The sequence below is a fragment of the Balaenoptera acutorostrata genome, chromosome 1 (assembly GCF_949987535.1).
Source record: "Balaenoptera acutorostrata chromosome 1, mBalAcu1.1, whole genome shotgun sequence".
NCBI classification, from domain to species: Eukaryota; Metazoa; Chordata; class Mammalia; order Artiodactyla; family Balaenopteridae; genus Balaenoptera; species Balaenoptera acutorostrata.
In genome coordinates, this window is record NC_080064.1 from 181,267,994 (window position 1) to 181,289,506 (window position 21,513).

At 36.4% G+C, this 21,513-nt stretch overlaps 1 long non-coding RNA gene across 1 annotated transcript in view; it reads left to right on the plus strand.

Moving 5' to 3' along the window:
* Positions 1-2,013: 2,013 nt before the first annotated feature.
* LOC130704607 (uncharacterized) overlaps positions 2,014-21,513 on the plus strand; it is a 43,630-nt gene continuing 24,130 nt past the window's right edge. Inside the window, exons 1-4 of the long non-coding RNA XR_009005023.1 lie at positions 2,014-2,187; positions 6,425-6,486; positions 7,301-7,361; positions 15,067-15,137. This is a non-coding gene — a long non-coding RNA (uncharacterized LOC130704607). The remainder of the gene's footprint in view (positions 2,188-6,424; positions 6,487-7,300; positions 7,362-15,066; positions 15,138-21,513) is intronic.

Genomic DNA, 21,513 nt, shown 5'->3' on the forward strand with positions numbered 1-21,513 from the left:
AAAGTCTAGTCACCTGGAATTATTTCAGTTTCTCTAACAATCTAAGTGTTTATCTCTTCCAGGATCTTCACCCATGCTCTTCACCCATGCAGATTACCTTGCCATGAAGGTTTTTCTCTTTGCTCCTCACACAGCCAGTTCCTTCCTACCCTTCAAATCACTATTTCAATATCACTTCTTCAGAGGGGTTTTCTTTGTTAACAATATCTAAGGAAAGTGTCTGCCCTTCAATATCCTTTATTGCAGTATTTTGCTTTTTTCCATGTTAGCAATTACCAGAATTTTTAATTTCATATTCAGGTAGCAGATACAAACCTCAGGTCACAAGTTCAAAAGTGCAAGAATCATAGCTGTATTTTCCATAAATGGATGCAATTTCCTTCTCTATTCTATTTCAAGACCCCATTCCATTTGTATATTGGTTATGATATAGGTTCCAGATGCTATAACAAAGAACCAAAAAACAGTGATTAACATAGCTTTGTTAAACTTAGTGGGTCTTGTATATTACAATTTTATTTCTCTCCCCTTTTATAGTCTGGGGATAAGCAGTCCAAGATCGATAAGGCAGTTTTGAAATGTCAGGGATCCAAGCTCTTTTTCTGTCACTCTGCCTTCCTCATGATGAGTCTTCCACACCTGGGTACATGATACATGATGAAATGTAATTTGGTGTGGTAGGTAAGGGCAGTGCATAGTTGAGGAAAAAACTAGGGGGAAAGTAGCTCTGGGGTGCCAATTCCTGTGGCCAGTGGATGCTCTTATATCAACAAGGTCTTTAAAGGTTTCTAAAGGAGGTGAGATTTAGAAGGAGATAGACATTTTGGTTAAAAATGTAGAAAAGGATGAAGAAAAGGAGAGGTTAAATAAGTATAAGGACAGTGATCAAAAATCCATACTTTGTTTTTCTCCCTTCCAGTTTGGATATATGGTAAAAAAAAAACAAACTAAAAATGCTATAGTAATAAGTACACGTAATATATTAAGAAACTATATTAATATAGTAATAGGTAATAAGTATAGAACAGTAAAAAGTACCTAATTACCTAACAGAAATGAAATTAGATGTGATTAAAAATACATGAAATTATTACCAAGTCCAAGCTCATACTGCTGGCTGCACGACAAGCCAATAAATTGAGACAAGTTGTTGGGACAAGGAATAGAAACTTTATTTGAAAAGCCAGCAGACCAAGAAGATGGTGGACTAGTGTCCCAAAGAACTTCCCTGTATTAGAATTCAGCCTTCTTTTATATTAAAAAGGGAGGGAGTAAAGTCAAACATTTCCTGGTTCCGGTCAGCCTCCAGAGGGGATGCGTTCATTTTTTCCTCCCTGCAGTCATTCACAGGTGGGCCTGGTCAGGATGTTTCCTGTGAGCTAAACAAAGGTCTTTTAGTTTAAAACTCCTTACCTGGAGGAAGGGTTCCCAGAGATGGGTCATTATGTATAATTTAAGCTTATAGGCAACATCACTTTAGTGATCAACTTGTAATAAAATACAAAGGTTCTTCCCTATTACAAAATGATGAAAAATCAGGAATATACATGGAATACGGAAAGAAACATTTTACAGAAGGAATGATTCTGAGCAACAAAGAATAACTTAGCCTGGAAAAAGGACTGGACTTAAGAAATCAACAATTTTTCTCTGCCAAAAACAGACAAAGATTGTGGCTGAAAGTCAGGTTTTAAGTATCTGGCTAGAAGATTAGCATCAAAGTCACAGATCTAATATTAATTGAAGAAAAGGCTTGGAGTTTGAGAATTTGAAGTCTTTGTTGAAAGTGCTGTGGTGGAAACTTTCATCACAAAAGTTACATAAATTCAAGGAGGGTGAATTTGAATCCACACAATTGGCAAGATACCACATCTCTCAAGTTCTGTTTTTGTTTTGTTTTCTGTGCTGTATTATCTCTACTTAGCCACAAAGAGCTCTCCATCCCTATCACTTAAAGATCATTTCAACCACTGCTCTGTTTGGCCACCATTCTCTTTCTCTCTACAGCAGTGGTGAAGTGGACACATTTCCCTTGGTTAAGAGAAATCCATGGTTTGTTGTGTTTGCCAAGAACAAAAATGTTGGAAATCCAGATTAGCAGAGCTGCCACCATTGACATTTTTCACATCAACCACATCCGAAGGGCCAGGATATCTCTCTGTTGGTAATCACATCAGTTCTTCCCAGGTCAGTACCACCAGTCGCCAAACCCAGGTTACCAATGTCAAACTTGATGAAATATGTATATATATATATATATCACAAAGTCAAAGCCATTGTGTGCTAAGGTAACAGATGTGATATGCCAACTTAGATTCAACAGAACAGTTTTAATGTTCACATTAAATTAATGTGGTAAATTTGAATTTTTATTGCGTTTTAGTGTTTAAAATAGACTTTTAAAGTTTAATTTGGCTTTATTATGATAAAAATGTATAAATGTAAAAGAGTCTATACTTAGTTTATACTTAGTACGATATGATCCACATGTGGGTATTCCCAGACTTTCTCCTGTCTCCAACCCCAAAAAGAAAAACTATTTGCTCACTTAACTTACTTCTTTTCCCTACTGTCCCCCATGCTCCAGAGGAGGGTCTGCTTTTGAGCAGATAAATGGAAAAGACAATACCATGGTGGTGAAGCCTAGCGGACTTGGCCCATCAATCATAAAGAACTACTGCATGCAGAATTTAGTTATTTTATCTCTTGTCAGGGCATACTTAAGTCTGTTCCTTAAGAAAATTTTGAGGGGGAGACGTTCTCTCAGCCTGGAGGCACTGGTGGATAGACAAAGAGGAAGCCCGCTGGTCAGTTTGTCCAGCATCCAATACCCTGGGGCTGCTACCTGCTTCAGGTGCCCCTTGGGACCACAAACTATGGCTCTATAGGGGCAAAATGAATGTGAGAAGTTTTATAGCTTTGGAGAATTCATCAGAGGGGAAATAATCTACCTAGTGATTTTGAAAATAGACAAAAGGTCTATTTTAGAGAAAGTTACACAGTAGACAATATGTCAGCATGGAGGAAAGAAGTATAGTGGGTTTAAAAGCTTTCAAGTGTTGATATTTCATACGGAAGAGCTTAAAGCCATCTTATTCTGTTTGGACTTAAGGATAAGAGGAGCCTCTGTTGTTGGACAGAAAGGCTTCTTTAGTTTGATACGACTGGAGCATCAGGCATGTATGATGAGAGCCCAGGGAGGAGGCTAAGAGTTAGTGAGGAAGCCAGGTCAGGAGGGACCAATATTCAATCCTGAGTAGCCATACAGTTTTTGCTAAACCTCAGTGTGACAGTTTGTGTGAATGGAATATCCAGTAAGTATCTTTCACTCAATATTTATTTATAATCTCTTGAGTTTCCTTTTTAAGTTTCCTCCATTATTCCCATGCTTTATGCTCGTTTTTTTTTTTTCTAAAAAATAAAGCTAAATTTTGTCAGAGGAAGGATTTCATTTTCTTGCCAATAAAAAGAAAAATCTTGAACCTTCTAGTACAATTTCATTAATAGTGAACTATAGAATAATATGTTAATTTTTGTCTAGTTTTTTTTTAATGTACAAAGACCAAATTGCTAATTAAAAGTTCTTAAGCATGCAAAATTTAAATACCAAGATTATTAGTTTATTGATAGAATAAACCTTGTAGTAATTTTCAGATCTCAGAGTCATTTATTACCTTCTACCACAAAGAGCTAAATATAGAATTTCCTTACTCCTATAGGAAAAATGGATAAATGATTCAGACCACACATGAAGAATAGTTTTACTGTGGTTTTTAGGTATATTCCCACATTTAATGATAAAAACAGAAAGCAATTTAAGAACATTTTCCATGTGTATTCAAAGTGGAAGACACTGCGTCCTCTATACAAAAGAGCCAACAGTTACTAATTCTGAAATGGGCAGTTAATTCATATCTATGTGTACAAAAGCTCATGGGTGTCCAGGAACACAAACACACACTCAGTGAGCCTACCAGAAATTTTACATTGTTTTTGTTTGTGCAATTTTTCAAATGCAGTATATTCCCATAGAAAGAACTGCTTTCCCCATGGTTTCTGCATACACGTTGGATCAAGGCAGCCATTTGATTCCTCTCAAAGGACACACACACACACACACACACACACACACACACACACACAAAATGACCAAACAACACAGGTGCATAAAATCATGTGAATTCTCCAGCACTGTTTGGCACATAAGAAAAAACTCTGAAGTAGTTATTACATTAGCATTTCCCCAATACTGCAAATGCAATTCACCAAGTGGGACGTATCTAGGAAGGATTGGATGTGTCTGGAGAAGGGCAGGCAGTTGTTTCTTATGAGTTGTTATCAGTTCTCTCTCTGTTTTGAAAAAAGAAGATTATTTCTCAGGCCCATTAGATGTACATATCTTGACTATGAATTCAGTTGCTATTTCCAAAACAATTCGTGTTTTTGAGGGGGGACAAGAATTTCAATTTCCTCACCCTCTTTTCCATTTCACCCCACTCCACTATTATGAACACTAGTAAATGAAGCCAGACAGTGAAGATGTTTTGAAAGTGTTCCATCTTTGACAAGGTAAAATAAAATATTACATGATTATGTATCACAAATGAGATTTTGATTGTGGCCACACAACTCAAAATGGTTCTGTTTTCGCTCTTAGTCTCTTATTTGTATTGCTCTCTAAGGCACAAATAAGAGAGTGAAAAAAACAAACAGCTTTCCAGGAGGATTTTTCTAAGAATTTCAACCAAAGATCCAAAAGATAATAGCAGAAATCAGATTCAAAAGAAACAAAAAAGGGAGAGATCGTAGAATGTTCTGGAAAAACAATTGAAGACTGTGGTCATCTACAGGCTACACCAAGGATTGGGTAGGAAGCTGAGAAGTAGCCCACATTGTGCAAGGGAGCAAATAAACGTTTTGTAAACAGGTGTCATTCATTGGGAATTTTAGGAAGCTCTAGGATTGATTGAGATGGTTTAGGCATTAGATCACTTTTCCATGAAATGATTCTAGCAGCTTTCAAGATGTGAGAGATGATATATTATTTTTGTATAGAAGCGAACTCTGATTTATTAAGGAGAGTATAGGTTAGGAAAGTGACCACCCATGCTTTCTTTTTTATCTTCTTTTCCAGATGTATTTTGTGTTCGTATTCTGTTGCTCTAATGAACTGGAGTATAATTTTGCAAATTTTTTCCCCCATGATAACATACAATGTTTACATAAACCCTAAAGCACCTTTTAGACCTTAAATGACAAATTTGCATCAAAATCTAGTTAGGAAGGAATAGTCATTGTTAGTAAATAATAATTCATTGAATTCATCTAGGAGAGTGTGTTGTTTTTGATGGGTCTTCCCTGCTTATTAGTGTAGAAAACTTTTAAAAATTTTATTGAAGTGTAGTTGATTTACAACGTTGTGTTAATTTCTTCTGTACAGTGAAGTGACTCTTATAGATATATACATTCTTTTTCATATTCTTTTCCATTATGGTTTATCACAGGATATTGAATATAGTTCCCTGTGCTACTATAGAAAATTTTAATTTTCATTCTATAAGACAGAAAGTTAGACAGTCATAAACAAATTAAATAAGTTCAAATAAGGCCAAGATGGAACTGAAGTTTGGTCAGTTTAATTTTTGGCTACTCTTCAATTTAGTTTAAACCACAGTTATCACTGATCCGTTCAGTTGCATAACTCATTCTACTGAAGAATGTTCGTCTCTCCCATGCCACACAAGTAGAGCTGGCTGGACTTTCCCAGAAATGGGGATACTAAGGAGAGTAACGTGGGCAGGGTCAAGATCTAGGATAAAACACTTCTACCATGAAATATGCCACAAGAACAAAGGTGGAAACCTTCTGATCTGTTCCACAGAATTATTCTTCTTAAAATGTAATTAGCATATGATTTTATTGACTGTGTACTTGAGATTAAAACTGCAGATACATATTATCTTATATGAAAAAGAAGTGCTTCTTATTTTGGTCAACTTGATAATGTATCCCTAATGTTCTAGAAAAACTCTTTGGAATTCTGGTGCCTGGAAATGAGAAAAATACCTAAGCTCTAAATTTCACATATACTTAGAACATTCAGGGTAGAAGAGATCAGTTTCATTTTAAACTCTTTCTCAATTTAGTTGACAGCACTGGGGTATCATTTGACTTGCATGTTCTCTGCATATATTGGGCAGTTACTGGGCTAAATGAGGTGAAGGAAGAGTTCATGGTAAAATATCCCTGCCCTTGAGCAATGTATAAACATGTGTATTCTTAGAAGCTTTGTTAACATAGGACAATGTGCTGGTACATTTGTAACTCACTCAAATATTCTAGCAAACAAGATGTCACAAAGTTATATAGTATTCTCATGGCACAAAAATGTAGACATTTATGATGTGTTGTTTTATGTTTTCAGTGGATTGTTCCATAATAATTGCTGTATGTGGGTAGCTGTGGTGAATTAGCATTGAACAGAGGGTAAGACATTTTCCTCTTCCTCCCATCCCGATAAGCTAACTCCACCTTGCTACCCAGGCTGGTCTGCAAGGTTTATTCTCACAAGACTTTTCCCTTGACAAATTCACACTTGCTGTCTTTGATTTTAAGCTCCAAAAATCACCTGAAACATATTGTTTCACTTCTGTATCCCACCCAAGTGCCTGTCACATAGTAAACTCCCAATAAATAGTCACAGAAAGGAGAGAGGAGGAGAAAAGGATGAAAGGAAGAGAGGGAGGGAGGGTTCTATGTTCTGTGTACATTGTGGTCACACTGAATACTGTGTGTAGCTCAAATAGTCATAGATCTCTCCCTGTGTTGTTGGTTGACATGTCCTGTTCTTAAGGTGACTAGAACAAACAACCTGTAACTAGGGAGCCAGTCACCATTTCAAAGATCAGATTCCAACAAATATCTACCTGTCCGATTTGCTGTTGCATGCTCCATAAAATTTGGTGTTCAGAGCATTTGAACTTTACTACCTCAGGCCACTTTTTAATAATTTTTCTTTAAAAGGAGCACATCTTTTTTGACTACTGAACACTAGGTAACTGTGTAATTTCAGTGTTCAGGGTGGTTTCATGCTTAGATCCTAGATTCATTGAGAACGATGCTTATGTCTTGTTTCTGTGACATAGATGTATGCCCATAAATGCAGTCCCACCAACTGGAAGGAAATAAGGAAAAGAATTTAGTTATGAAAAAATTAGGTGATTGAGGAGGAGAGGGAATCTAAGACATGAGCATCTCACTCTCTACTCTCTTCCTGCACCTACTGCGGGTCTGTTTGCAGGGGACCTGCCCATCTTATTCCTACCACAGGAAGCCCACCTACACATGGGGCAGCTGACAAGGTGAGTAGAGTACTCAGGGCTCTGTGAGTTATGCACTACATAAGCGTGGGCCCTCTACTCACTGTGGAAGTTTTTTGTTTTTTGTTTTAATTTTTATTAGAGTATAGTTGATTTACAATGTTGTGTTGGTTTCAGGTGTACAGCAAAGTGAATCGGTTATACATATACATATATCCACTCTTTTTTAGATTCTTTTCCTATATAGGCCATTACAGAGTATTGAGTGGAGTTCCCTAAAAAACTAAAAATAGAGCTACTGTATGATCCAGCAATCCCACTCCTGGGCATATATCTGCAGAAAACTATAATTTGAAAAGATACATGCATCCCAATGTTCATTGCAGCACTATTTACAATAGCCAAGACATGGAAGCAACCTAAATGTCCATCAACAGAGGAATGGATAAAGAAGATGTGGTACATATATACCATGGAATATTACTCAGCGATAAAAAGAACGGAATAATGCTATTTGCAGCAACATGGATGGACCTAGAGATTGTCATAGTGAGTGAAGTAAGTCAGACAGAGAAAGACTGTGGAAGTTTTGATTGGCTCAGGCTCCATTCGTAACGTTGCCGGGGAAGATCAGCTGGCTGTCCGCTGAGTGGTCTCTTAGGCCAGCATTTCCGGGAGTGAATTCTCCTTTGCTAGGCAACCGGTCCTCAAACTTTTAATATCAGAAAAGTTATCTTGCTAATATTTCATAGTTTAGTGGACTCAGGAGATATGGACAGATGCTCACACAACTTCCAAGACAATCTTTAAAATATTACCAATTATTAAATACAGCAAGTAATGTGACTATCACATGGACCCAAGGACCAAGGTACATGCTGTGACAAGATGGCACATTCTGTCCCTAAAGTCAAAACACATATAAAGCCAAATTTGTAATCAGAATTGTGCTTAATTAACATGGGATCAGAAAATAGCAAATTAGCTATATGATTCAAGGGGCTAATACCTTCCAACTAATAATATTAGATATATATCTGTTTCCACAGTGTTACATATATAGTTGGATGAAGGAATGAATAGACAGACAGATAAACACATACACATAGATAGATATAGATACACACATTCATATGTATTATAATATACACATAAGTAAATATTATATATACACATACATTCACGTGTGGATAGATAGGTATAGATGTAGATATAGACATAGATATAGATGCTCTAGATATAGATAATAGAGATGTAGAGATAGATATATCTCCATAGGATCAGAACATGGAATCGAATCTATGGGCCAAATAACTTGCCTTCATTTGGGTAGAGGTTGGAAAAGTACTAGCAGTCAGTAGCACACTTAAACTTGGGAAAGAGGAGGGCTGACTTTTGCCCTGAGTCCTCAATTTAAAAGGCCCCATTCTGAACTTCTTATCCATATTCATTAGGCTTGGAGTCTGTGAGGCCATCTGGAGTTCATGCCCACCCCACCTTCGAGACAGTGCTCCAGGTATTAAAAACTCCAAAATTCCCTGCTTAATTGTCCCTGAGCCTACTTCCAGGTCTCGCAAGGGCCTCTTGCCTAGGTCCTCCTGAGGGTGGTCTCTGCCACTGCTACACACACCACTAGATCCCAAAGAAGTCAAGGGGTGAACAGAGCTTAGAGATGTGGACTGAGACATGCACATGGGTGTGCATGAGGCCTCTTTTGGTGCAATTGGAGCAAATTTGGAAATAGAAGGGGCCGGGGTGGTGGTCCTGTCATAGGTTCAGGACTGGGAAGATGAAGCTAGATCTCCCTGCCCTGCCAAGCTGCAGCTTGGAGTCCTAGGGGTACCAGAATTCTAAATTCAAACCTACCCTGGAGGTCCTTATGAAGGTGTATTTTGTCAAGATAGAAGGTAGAAAATATTTAATTTAATAGCGTGTTAACCTGATTTATCTTGCCCAGGGTCCTGCAGATGCCATCCTGTTTTTGAACTCTAACCCCCTTTTCCTTCCTTTCTAACCATTTTTCTCAGATACATTAATAACTAATTTTTTTCTTAGATATATGAATATCTAACTTTTCTTGTCTATTTTATTCACTGCTGCATCTCCAGTGTCTAGAACAGTGTCTGGCACATGATAGATGCTCAGTAAATATTGACTAAATTAATGAATAAATCCAGTTTAAGTCTAAACATAATTATATCATGTCAGGGAGATTTGGTTATTATGATTGAATTATAGTTCAACTTGTATGGTGGAAAGTTATTCATGACATTAGCATTTTACAAACAGATGTAAGACGTTAGGTGTCACATTGATCTTTTCCCAGGTTAATTTGAAATTGTCTTTTCTTCTTTTTTTCCTTTCCTTTCCTTTTCTTTTTTTTTTTTTAGAAGAGGGAGATTTTTTTCCCTTAAGTTTGATAAGTTTGAAGGAGAGTTTATGAGAAGTGAGGTGTAAGCTGCGGGTAGGAGAGAAATTCCTCATCTCCCCCAAATGAAGTAAATTATGCCTTAAAAGATCAGAGTCAGGGACGTTCTGGATGCTTCTGCCAGCAGCTTCCTGTGTAAAATGTCAGGTAAGCAAGAAAAAAAAAAAAAAAAAAGGCTATTCTGAAGGAGCAGTGCCTCATTGGACAATGTGAATGATTAGTAGAGTATAACCATATCTTGGAAGTAGAGACAGAGATATAATACATGAGGAATTGAGAAACAATATTTGTATCAGTTACCTAAGGCCAGTTAGATAACAGGGAGATTATCTGAACAAAATAACATCTTTAAATGGACAGAATAATATTTATCTCCCTTTCTGTTATAAGCCATTGTCTGTCTCCTTTATTTTTTTTTTAACATCTTTATTGGAGTATAATTGCTTTACAATGGTGTGTTAGTTTCTGCTTTGTAACAAAGTGAATCTGCTATACATATACATATATCCCCATATCCCCTCCCTCTTGCGTCTCCCTCCCACCCTCCTTATCCCACCCCTCTAGGTGGTCACAAATCACGGAACTGATCTCCCTGTGCTATGCGGCTGCTTCCCACTAGCTATCTATTTTACATTTGGTAGCGTATATATGTCCATGCCACTCTCTCACTTCGTCCCAGCTTACCCTTCCCCTGCCCCGTGTCCTCAAGTCCATTCTCTACGTCTGTGTCTTTATTCCTGCCTGTCTCCTTTAAATGTTACTTGGCATTGGCGTAGGAAAGAGTCTAGTAGATGAAGAAGAGCCACAGAGTTATGGTCTTGTGTAACTTCTTACCAGTCCCTTTAAATATTTCTTATGTGACGTGGTGTTTCAACTCACCCTAGACTTTGTCAATGGATACATTATAAATCTCCTTTTACCCATTAAGATATTAAACGTGCTCTAGATCAATCTGACTAATTATAAATAGTACGTGACAATCTTATCTGTAGCATGGAAGCAAGATTATATTTGTTCTTTAATTAAATTTGGTCAAAGAGCTAGGGTCAGACATCCACTCAAATATGAAAAATCATTCAAGAATCAAAGCTGTCAAAATATCGAATGACTATGAGATTCATCCATCCTTACTGTTGTATGAAACAATAGTTCATTCATTCTTATTCAACTGTGAGAATATATTATAATTTATGTATCCATTCTACTATAAATGGACATTTGATATTTTCAACTTAAGGCTATTATAAATAGGATGCCCTGGATATTCTTAAGCATGCCTTTTAGTGCACATATGTACACATTTAGATTTGGTGTATGCTTAGGAAGGAGTACAATTTCTGGGTCATAGGGTGAGTGTATGTTTATTTTTACTAGATAATACCAAACAATATTCCAAAATATTTGTAGCAATATTCACTCCCACAAAAACTATATGAGGATAAAAGAAGCCAGGCACAATAGAGTACATACTGTATGACTTCATTTTATATAAAATTCAAAACCAGGCAAAACTAACTGATGTTGACAGATAGTGAATAGTCGTTACCTCCAGGAATGAAGTGAAGGGGAAAGAAACTGAAGGGAGTTTCTTGGATGCTATTAATGATCTATTTCTTGGGAATTAAAATGGAGAGTTCATTACAACTGCATCAAAAGGAATAAAATACTTAGGGATAAATTTAGCCAAGGAGGTGAAAGACCTGTACACTAAAGACTGTAAGACATTGATGAAAGAAATTGAAGAGACAAATAAGTGGAAAAATATTTCATGCTCATGAATTAGAAGAATTAATATTGTTAAAATGTCCATACCTCCCAAAGCAATCTACAGGTTCAATACAATCCCTTTCAAAATATCAATGGCATTTTTCACAGAAATTGAGAAATAATCCTAAAATTTGTATGGAATCACAAAAGACCCCAAATAGCCAAAGCAATCTTGAGAAAGAACAAAGCTGGTAGCATCATGCTCTCTGATTTCAAACTCTACTACACAGCTAGAGTAATCAAGCCAATTTTGTTTATGTTTTTTGGTATAAAAGCAGACACTTAGATCAATGGATTAGAATAAAGAGCCCCAAAATCAACCCATGCATATATGGGCAATTAATTTATGACAAAGGAGGCAAGAATATACAACAGGGAAAGGACAGAATCTTCAATAAATGGTTCTGGGAAAACTGAACAGCCACATGCAAAAGAATGAAACTGGACCATTCATTTACACTATACACAAAAATCAACTCAAAATAGATTAAGGGCTTGGGCATAAGACTTGAAGCCACTAAATTCCTATTTAGGCAGTAAGCTCCTTGACAACTGTGTTAATGATGATTTTTTTTTTTTTTTTTGGATTTGACACCAAAAACAAAGGCAACAAAAACAAAAATTAACAATTGGTACTACATCAAACTAAAAAGCCTCTGCAGAGCAAATGATACCATCAATAAAATGAAAAGGCAGCCTGTGGGATGGGAGAAAATATTTGCAAAACATATATCTTATAAGGGGTTAATATCCAAAATATATAAGGAACTCATACAACTCAATAACAAAAAACCCAACAATCTGAGTAAAAAATGGGAAGAGGAAATAAATAGACATTTATTCCGAAAGAAGATGTATACAGTTACCAACAGAAACATGAAAAGGTGCACAATATCACTGATCATCAAGGAAATAAAAATCAAAACCACAACGAAATATCACCTCACACCTGTTAGAGTGGCTGTTATTAGAAAGACAAGAAAAAACAACTGTTGGCCAGGATGTGGAGAAAAGGAACCCTTGTGCACATTTGATGGGAATGTAAATTGGTGCAGCCACTGTGGAAAACAGTATGGAGATTCCTCAAGAAAATAAAAAATTAGAACTACCATATGATCCAGCAATTCCACTTCTGCGTATTTATTTTAAGGAAACAAAAACACTAATTCAAAAAGATACCTGCATCTTTTTGCAGCATTATTTACAATAGCCAAGACATGTAAACAACCTAAGCATCCATCAATGGATAAATGAATAAAGAAAATGCATCATATATATAAATATAAATATAATGGAATATTCATTATAATGAATTATATTCATCAGTGAAATATAATGATATATATGTATATATATAAAATACTCCACCATATTTATGATCCATCATGTATATATGATGGAACATTATTCAGCCATTGAAAATAAGGAAATCCTGGCATGTGCAACAACATGGATGAAACTTGAGGGCATTATGCTAAGTGAAGTAAGTCAGATAGAGAAAGACAAATAGTGTATGATCTCACTTATATGTGGATTCTTAAAACAAAACAAAGCAAAACAAAACCAAAGTCATAGGTACAGAGAACAGATGAGTGTTTGCTGCAGGCAGGGAGTGGGTGGTGGGCAAAATGGGTGAAGAGGATCAAAATATACTTAAGCAACAAGGAGTTACTGTACAACACAGGGAATTATATTCAATATCTTGTAATAACTTATAATGGAATAAATCAGAAGAAATAACTGAATCACTGTGCTGTACACCTGAAACTAACACAATATTGTAAATCAACTCTACTTCAATAAAAAAGTACAAACTTCCAGTTATAAAATAAATGTCATGGAGATGTAATGTACAGCATGGTGACTATAGTTAATAACACTATATTGCATATTTTAAAGTTGCTAGGAGAGTAGATCTTAAAAGTTCTCATCACAAGAAAATAAAATTGTAACTATGTGTGGTGATGGATGTTAACTAAACTTTGTGGTGATCGTTTCACAATATATACAAGTATTGAATCATATTGCACACCTGAAACTAATATAATATTATATGTCAATTATACCTCAATTTTTTAAAATAAATCAAGTAGACAGATGATCCTTAGGAACAAAAAGAAGTTCATATTTTGAACATTCATCAAGCTGTACACTTATGATTTGTGAAATTTTTGTATGTTTTTATAAACTCAGTAAAAGGTTAAAAATATATCTATTAAATAAGCTGCTTTGCTTATTTAAGAAATGAAGAAACTAATCCTCATTTTAAGCGTTGGTTAGACAAATAGTTGGTAGGAAATTTAAACATTTTACAGAAGATTGGATGAAGTGACTGGGTTATGTAATATTTTGACTCTTAGGTTATGTAATTTTCTGATGCTAGGCTAAAATTTCCAGTATCTTCAATCCTTCTTCAAATAACTTGGTTTCATGTCCATCCACCATCATGACCAATTTCTTCTGAAGGCAAATGTTTCTCCAAGAACAGATCCATCAGTTTTTTTGTTCTAATTGCCACATAGTATCCTCAGATTTTATGAAGTTTCATTGAAGTGTTTTGGTACTTCTGCTGTGGGTCTTTGTCAGACAGTCCCCAGTAGCAGAAAACTGGAGCCCATTGACCCTTTATGTTGCCCACTTCTCTCCCTCATTTTCCAAGCTGTGCCAACTGTTCAGTGTTTTGGGGCTGCTGTTGATATGTTGTTTGCTATTTCAGTCCTTTTGGTTCTGGGCATGTGAAGGGAATACTAACAGAAATACTAAAAAGAAAAGGAGGAGTGTAAAGGCAGGCAGAAAAGGAAAGTCTTTTCTTACAAAGGGAAGCTAGAAGTAATTTGATAGAGGAGGCCACAGCAGAGAATCCAAAGCATGGGATTCATGAGATAAAGTGATTCTCAAGTGAGAACAAAATGTGACAGAGGAAATTCAGTCCTCAAGAGGTCCTGGTAAACTATAAATATGGAGCACAACTAAATTTTAAAATCTTGCTTGGAAGTTACTAAGAAAAATTAAAATATAGACAGTCTATATCAAAAACAAACAAACAAAAAAAGAGTTTAGGAATCTTCCTGAAGATTTATTCACAGAAAAAAAGCAATTTACACCTTTATGTTCAGGTTGAGGTTTAAAAGATGCCATCCATTTCACTAGGTGCCACTGAATACCTGGAATACAGCTCCTACTTACACATATGGTTGACTATTCCTGTCTTGCCTTCTATGAGGCCTTCCTATATCCGTAGTTACCTATTTTTTGTGTGCCTTAAATGGATTTCTGTCACTTGGAACCAAAAGAATACTAGTACTCAAGTTGGCAAATGTTTAAAGAAAAACAGAACTTTGGAGAAAATATGGAACTAACTTGTGAGGGCTGGGAGCAGTGAGTATTTCCCCATTCTAGGATCAGAATGAAAAACAGTTAATTTTTGGTAACGATTACCTGATTTCTCTCTTGGGATCAGATAGTATGCTCTTTGAGGCTGAAAGTTTAAGAATTTTTGTGGGAAATTATTAGATTATCAGAGTTACTGAATATTTCTCATGGCCTCCATAGACATACTTCAAGAGGGCAAGAAGTTCCTGTCCAAGGTTACTTTGCTGAAAAATAGAATTGGAAATAACAGGGTAAGTATATAACTTTGTTATAAGGAAGATCTTAAAGTGCTTAAGATCAGATCATCGTTGGTCTTTCTGAGCTGCAACATTAGTATAGTGGTTTTTTAATAGACTCTGCTTCTGATGTTAAAGATAACACAGGGTTACGGTTTAAAATATAAATACACAGAAAAAGAGGAGGTGAATCAGAGAACCCCAATTTCATAGTCTCTTGCTATCAAAGCACCTTTTGATAATTGCTATAATATGTAGTTCTGGTTGGGAATTAACCTTGGCATTAGATCATTCTAGAACTGTGCTGTCCAATATGGTAGCCATTAGCCACATGTGGCCATGTAAATGTAAATGAATTAAAATGAAATAAAATTTAAAAATTTAGTTCCTCATTGGCTCTAACCACTTATCGAGTGCTCAGTAGCTATACGTGCCTAGTGCCTACCATATTGGATAGCACAAAATAAGAACATTTCCATCATTGCAGGACATTTTATAGGATAGCTCTGATCTAAAATAAATTCATTTATGGGAAAAAATATCTAGCTGCCCCAAGTCAGCCTACTGTGTTTTATTTATGTTCCAAGGCTGATAACTTTAAGTAAATATTAGGAAACTGGACAGTGTCTTGAGTTTGTAGTTCAGTCTATATTAGATGATACGATTTCCTATATTGCTAATTAGTAAAGAGTGTCTACAATAGTGATATTGAGCAACAGCCACTTAAACTCTTAGGGTAACTGTATGATCAAAAAGATTCTTAGGGCTGAAAAAAAGATGACTGCATTTCTCAGCATCTTAGGCAATTCACAGTCACCAAAATGACCACCAAGAGAATTAAACAGCTAGGGGACAACCCAAGGATTCCACAATGCCTCTTTCATGGATGGTCCTGAAAACCACAGGGGAAATATTTCCAGGAGTCTGATCTTGGGGTCCATATTGACCATTTATGAGGCTTAGTTAATTGTTAAAGAAGTAAGTCACTCATCCAATGTCCATCTCGCTACCACCATCTATAAGTGTACAAGGTATGGTGTACTCCTCTCTCTAATTTTTCAAATGGGAATTTTCACTGCTGCCCTCTTCCCCTTCCCACCCCACACACCATTGTATACTGGGCTGTATTTGGGGAGGATGTTAAGTCCATATATTTTATGCATCTCAAGAGCCATATTTGGATCTGACTGAGCCATCTAGAGAAGGAATCCTGAGTTTCTGAACTTATAATGATCATATCACTTCTGGAACATTAAAAGGATGTAATCTCTAGTTGTCTTATTTTGAGTTGGGTTGAGTGGACTTGAGGTTCTGTGTGGAATAGGTGAATTAGGTCAAGCAAGGGCTCATTAGGAATTTTGTATGCAAAGGAGGAAATGCATGTGTTAGAGCAGCCATAACTTTTTAGTTGTGAATAATTCCAAATCTGGTAGAATATCTCTCCACAATCTGACATGCTATTGGTTTTTTACAGCATGACCACTGTTGGCTCCAGTAGACTGGCCAAACTGGCACTTATCCTAAGGCTTTTCCCAGACTCTACCCTGTAGCCAGAACTGATCAGTCTAAAGATGAGCATCAGACCTAGGCATGATAAAATGAGGTAGAAAAGTCGAGAATGGGATCATGACAGTCTTTCAGAAAAAAAGAAAGTAAGATTAGGAAACCCAAGTCTAGTCATAACTCTGTCAGTTTATTCAGCCTAGGACAAGTCACTTTATTTCTCTGGACCTAAGTTTCTTCATGTGTAAAAAGAAGGGTTTGGTACTAAAATATCATTATATCCTAGTGTATCTTCTATGGAATGTTAATGACCATTATGCAAGGGAAAAATTGTGTTTGTCAGATCTGCGTTTACTGAAGCTTCTTTGCAATAAGACTTCTCAAAACATTTAATACATTAATGTGCACTGTGAACCTTCTAGAAAGATCCAAATGTGCAATATTTCTTTAATTTCTTTAATATCAGATCATTTTCTTCCCAAGGAGCCTTTCACAAAGCAATGTTTCCATGGAACATATTCTGAGAAATGTAGAGTAAGTTCACTGAGACCCTTTGCTGCTCCAAGATCCCATGGAGTTCAGGGTCCCAACTTTTTTTTTTTTTTAATTTTTATTGGAGTATAGTTGATTTACAATGTTGTGTTAGTTTCAAGTGTACAGCAAAGTGAATCAGTTATACATATATCCACTCTTTTTTTTTTTTAGGTTCTTTTCCCAACTTTCAGTGGCTTATGGCACAGCCCACTGGGGAAGAGAGCATTTAATGTTGGGTCTACATAGTTTGAAATCAGCCCCTCACTTCAGTTAGAAATCTTGTGAGGCACCCAGATGTGTTGCTTGCATAGTGCCAAACAGGCAGCTTGACTGGATTTTTGTTCGGATCAGGCGAGCCTGTTGGCATGGAGTAGACAGAGTGTGCATTCCTGGCCGCCTTTTCCATTAGCCACGCAGCAGCTGCAGCCCATGGCTGAACTGTTCTTCGTCTTAACTGGGCATGTGTCCAGTAGCACTGAAGAATATAGACAGGGAAGAGAGGGGTGATAGATTACCTTTTAGGATCTGAAGGACAGCAAGCTACTACCTATCCTAAGCTAAAGGAATCCTAGAGAACTTACCCAAGGATTCCAACACTTGAAGATATTTGAAAGGTCATCTCATCTGGCTACTCAGTGGATACCTTACTCCTTTTTTGTCACTGTATTGGATATTTTCATTAAGAAACACAGTAACTACAAAGCAAACTAGTGTACCCATAGAGATCTAATAGGCAGAAAATGCTCCTTTATTGGGGGTTAAAATGTGACTCCCTACAGATTTCATCTGTTATTTAGTTCTACCTTCTAGGGTCATTCAGAATGAGCCTAAACCTGTCTGACATGACAGACCTGAAAATCAGAAGATGGGTCACCTTGTAGTTCTGAAGATCAGATGAAATGCCAGTGAAACTGCTTTGAAACTGTTCAATGGCATGACAGGCAAATATAGAATATTATGCTGAGCATGTGTCATACCCTCCTTGTACTGTCTTCTCTCAAAGTTGGGGTACACAGTTTTTGCCTAGGTCATAGGATACCTGTATATACAGCTAAAAGAATATCTATATAGCTAATTATGCAATATATGAAACATAGTGCTTTTGTTAGCATATGAGTAAGTAAATATTATAATTGACATTGAGCAAGATAGAAATCCCCAAATATATATGCAGCAGCTGTAGTAAGATCATACACTGGCAGTGAATCATTGTCTGAAGGTGACGCATATAATAAACTGTGTAATGGTCAGTGGGTGAAGCACTCAGAGGAGGGGCCTAGCAGGGATCAAACAGTCTGGGGAACTGTTTGATCTGTTGCCAACTTGGTCACAGATATCGATTACAGAAAATTCTATGAGATATGCATATCATTAACTTAGTAACATAATATTTTGGTCTCTACAGTGTTTCTTTTGAGTGTATAAATGTAACTAACATGTGTTTCTGCCAATGAAAGAGATTTTTTTAGGTGAATCACTGTAAAACTTGGGGGGAGTAAAGAGCTTTCAAATATTTTAACTACAGAAACTAGACATGCATTAATCAATCCTTTTGAAGTTTTTCATGAATCACTTCATACCCTAATGGACTTGGGGAAAAAAAAAACACCTTGGAATGCCTATAGATAAATTGATGAGTTGCTCATTTGGCTAAAGCTTTTCTCAATACCCAAAATGTCAGCAAAATAGCAAATTAAGAGTTTCTGGAATCTTTGGTTTAATAGAGTTTGTTATTTCTTCTGTTCAGAGGAGAATTCTATATATTTTGACCGCATCCCGAGGAAAACTTAAGCCAAATGATTCTCCTTCCCATTTTAGCCATTTTAATAGATCATCTTTATAGATTTATGTGTTATCTCAGAAAAGGAGTTCTTTGTTATTACCTCAGCCAATTTGCTTCAAACTACCAATCCTTTTCTTGGACAGTTTTTCACTGAGACTTTTGTCAGAGGTAAATGATCAATCATTCTTTACACTTAGCAAATCACATACTTTCTAGTAAATACTTTGGAAACAAACATATTGAATCCTCTTTAGTCTTCTTAATTTTTTTTCTCAGAAATTGAATGTTATTTGGCTTGTTTGTTGGCATGGAACTGAAAACATCACTTAAAATTACCAAGAGTGATCTGAAAAATATATATGTAGAACAACTTATATCTAAAAGTTGAATAGAATAGACCTCCATTATTATCTGTAAATTTTTCCATCCAATGCAGGAGTATAAAGCATTTCTGACAGGTTAATATTCAACCAACCCTCCTTCCTCCCTCCTTCTTCCCTCCTTTTCTCCCTCCCTCTCTTCTTTCCTTCCTTCCTTCCATTTGTCTGTTAAGCTTAGATAGATAGATAAATGATTGATAGGTAGATAGATAGATAGGTAGATTCTGACAGGAATCACAAATCTCTGGATCAGAAAACAGATTGTTTATTACCTACAGAGCATTTTAGCATCAGTTTTCCAGTCCCCCGTAGAGCAACACAACAAGGGCAGATGTTCTCTTGAACATTTGTTAGGGTCGTACCATAGTAGAGGAGCCCGGAAATTATGAGACTCAAAGCTTATATAGGGTGGCTGGCACATGAACCCATCCTCCCTTCCAGAAAGAGAAAGTCCTTCACTCTGGAATATAAACAAATCCCTGAGGAGGGGAGGAGAAATTTCCTGGGTTTTTACTACCCTGGGTGTAAACAAATGACTCTGGGGGAGACAAGTCTTAAATCATATTCACTATACATTATCTTTCACATCCAAGACTTGTTTTTTATTCAATCCATCCTTTCATCAAGTTTACTAGTGTTCATTCTCAGATAGCCTGTACCATGCAGAAACGTGGAAATATTCATTCTAGTGGTGAAGACAAAGTATAAACAAGATAAAATAAGTAAAGTATATTGTACATTAGAAAATGAAAAGTGCTAAGGGAAAAAACTAAAGCAGAGAAGAGAGACAAAAGTGTGAAAGTTGGGTGAGGCAAGTTGAAATTCTAGGGAGGATCAAAGATGTCTGAAAGCTGTCATTCTACCGTGTGCCTCAATTTCAAATTACTGATCCCTTTGAAATTAAAGGAAAGATTTTAGGAAATTTTCTTTAATAATTTAGTTTGCTGTTGATGTCATTGTCTTTTTACCCAGAAATTCTCTTTACACCTCTCTAGTCTTTCTTTTCCTCTGTCTACACCAGCTGCCATTATAAGAGACAGTTGACGTGGGAAAATCTAAGGCCCCCATTTGATGGGAATTCTTAACAATTTTGCAAGAGGACACAAATCAAGTTAGAAAAAAAAGACCTCACCCCCGAGCACTAAAAAGCAAGAATGTGTGAAAATTTGACAACCTGGAACTAAAATGAGGAAATCCCAGATGTTTTGAAGCTATTTGTGTTTGGCCACAACAACAGGAAAGTGATTGAGGAGCGTTTGCCATTTTTTAAATCCTAGGGTGGCTTCGCTCGCCACCATCCAGGGCCGAGTCATGTCTCTCTGCTCTCTTGCGTGTGCTCAGAGAATGCAAGCTTATTTTACCATTAACCTAAACACACCAAAATGAGTAGGACAGATAGACTTCAAGTAATATCAAACATTTTATTCCAATTCCAAAGTAAATTATTTTTGAGTTATTTCTTTCCCTGACACAAATAATTGTGACTTGATTAAATGCAGAGATTTCAAGTGACAACACTGGCCATTTTGACCTTTTTATTGGGAAATAGGAGATAATATGAAGACGACTCTTGATATTTCAGTGTAGTCACCTGTCAAAATTCTGAATGAAACTTCATCTCTCAGATCACATCTCTCTTCCCTCATGTAGCCTATACCGACCACCCCAGTTCAGCCTGAAATCTCTATCTTTTCTTCCTCTGGCACTTATTCATACATGTCTAGATTTGTTAAATGTTAATGTTTTGCCTTATTCCTCTAATAGGTAAGATCCTTAAAGATAAATTTTTCTTAGGTATTTTCTTTTTTTTTCATTCGTGTTTTTTCATGTATTCAGTTAAGCTTGAATAAATGAATCCCTCACTTCACAAGGGTGCAGGACAGTCACAGGAACAAAGAGAACAGACTGACAATTAACAGACTGAAGCACAAGCCTTTGAAAGGGTTCCCATAAGCCTGCTTTACTTAACATGAGACAATTCCTCACTGGGAATGAACATTTTTTCCCAGTTTTATTGAGATATAATTGACATACAGCACTGCGTAAGTTTAAAGTGAACAACATAATGACTTGTCTTAATACATCATGAAATGGTCCAGTGAACATCTGTCATCTCATATAGATGCAACATTATAGAAATAGAAAAAAATTGTTTCCTTGTGATGAGAAGCCTTAGGATTTACTCTCTCAA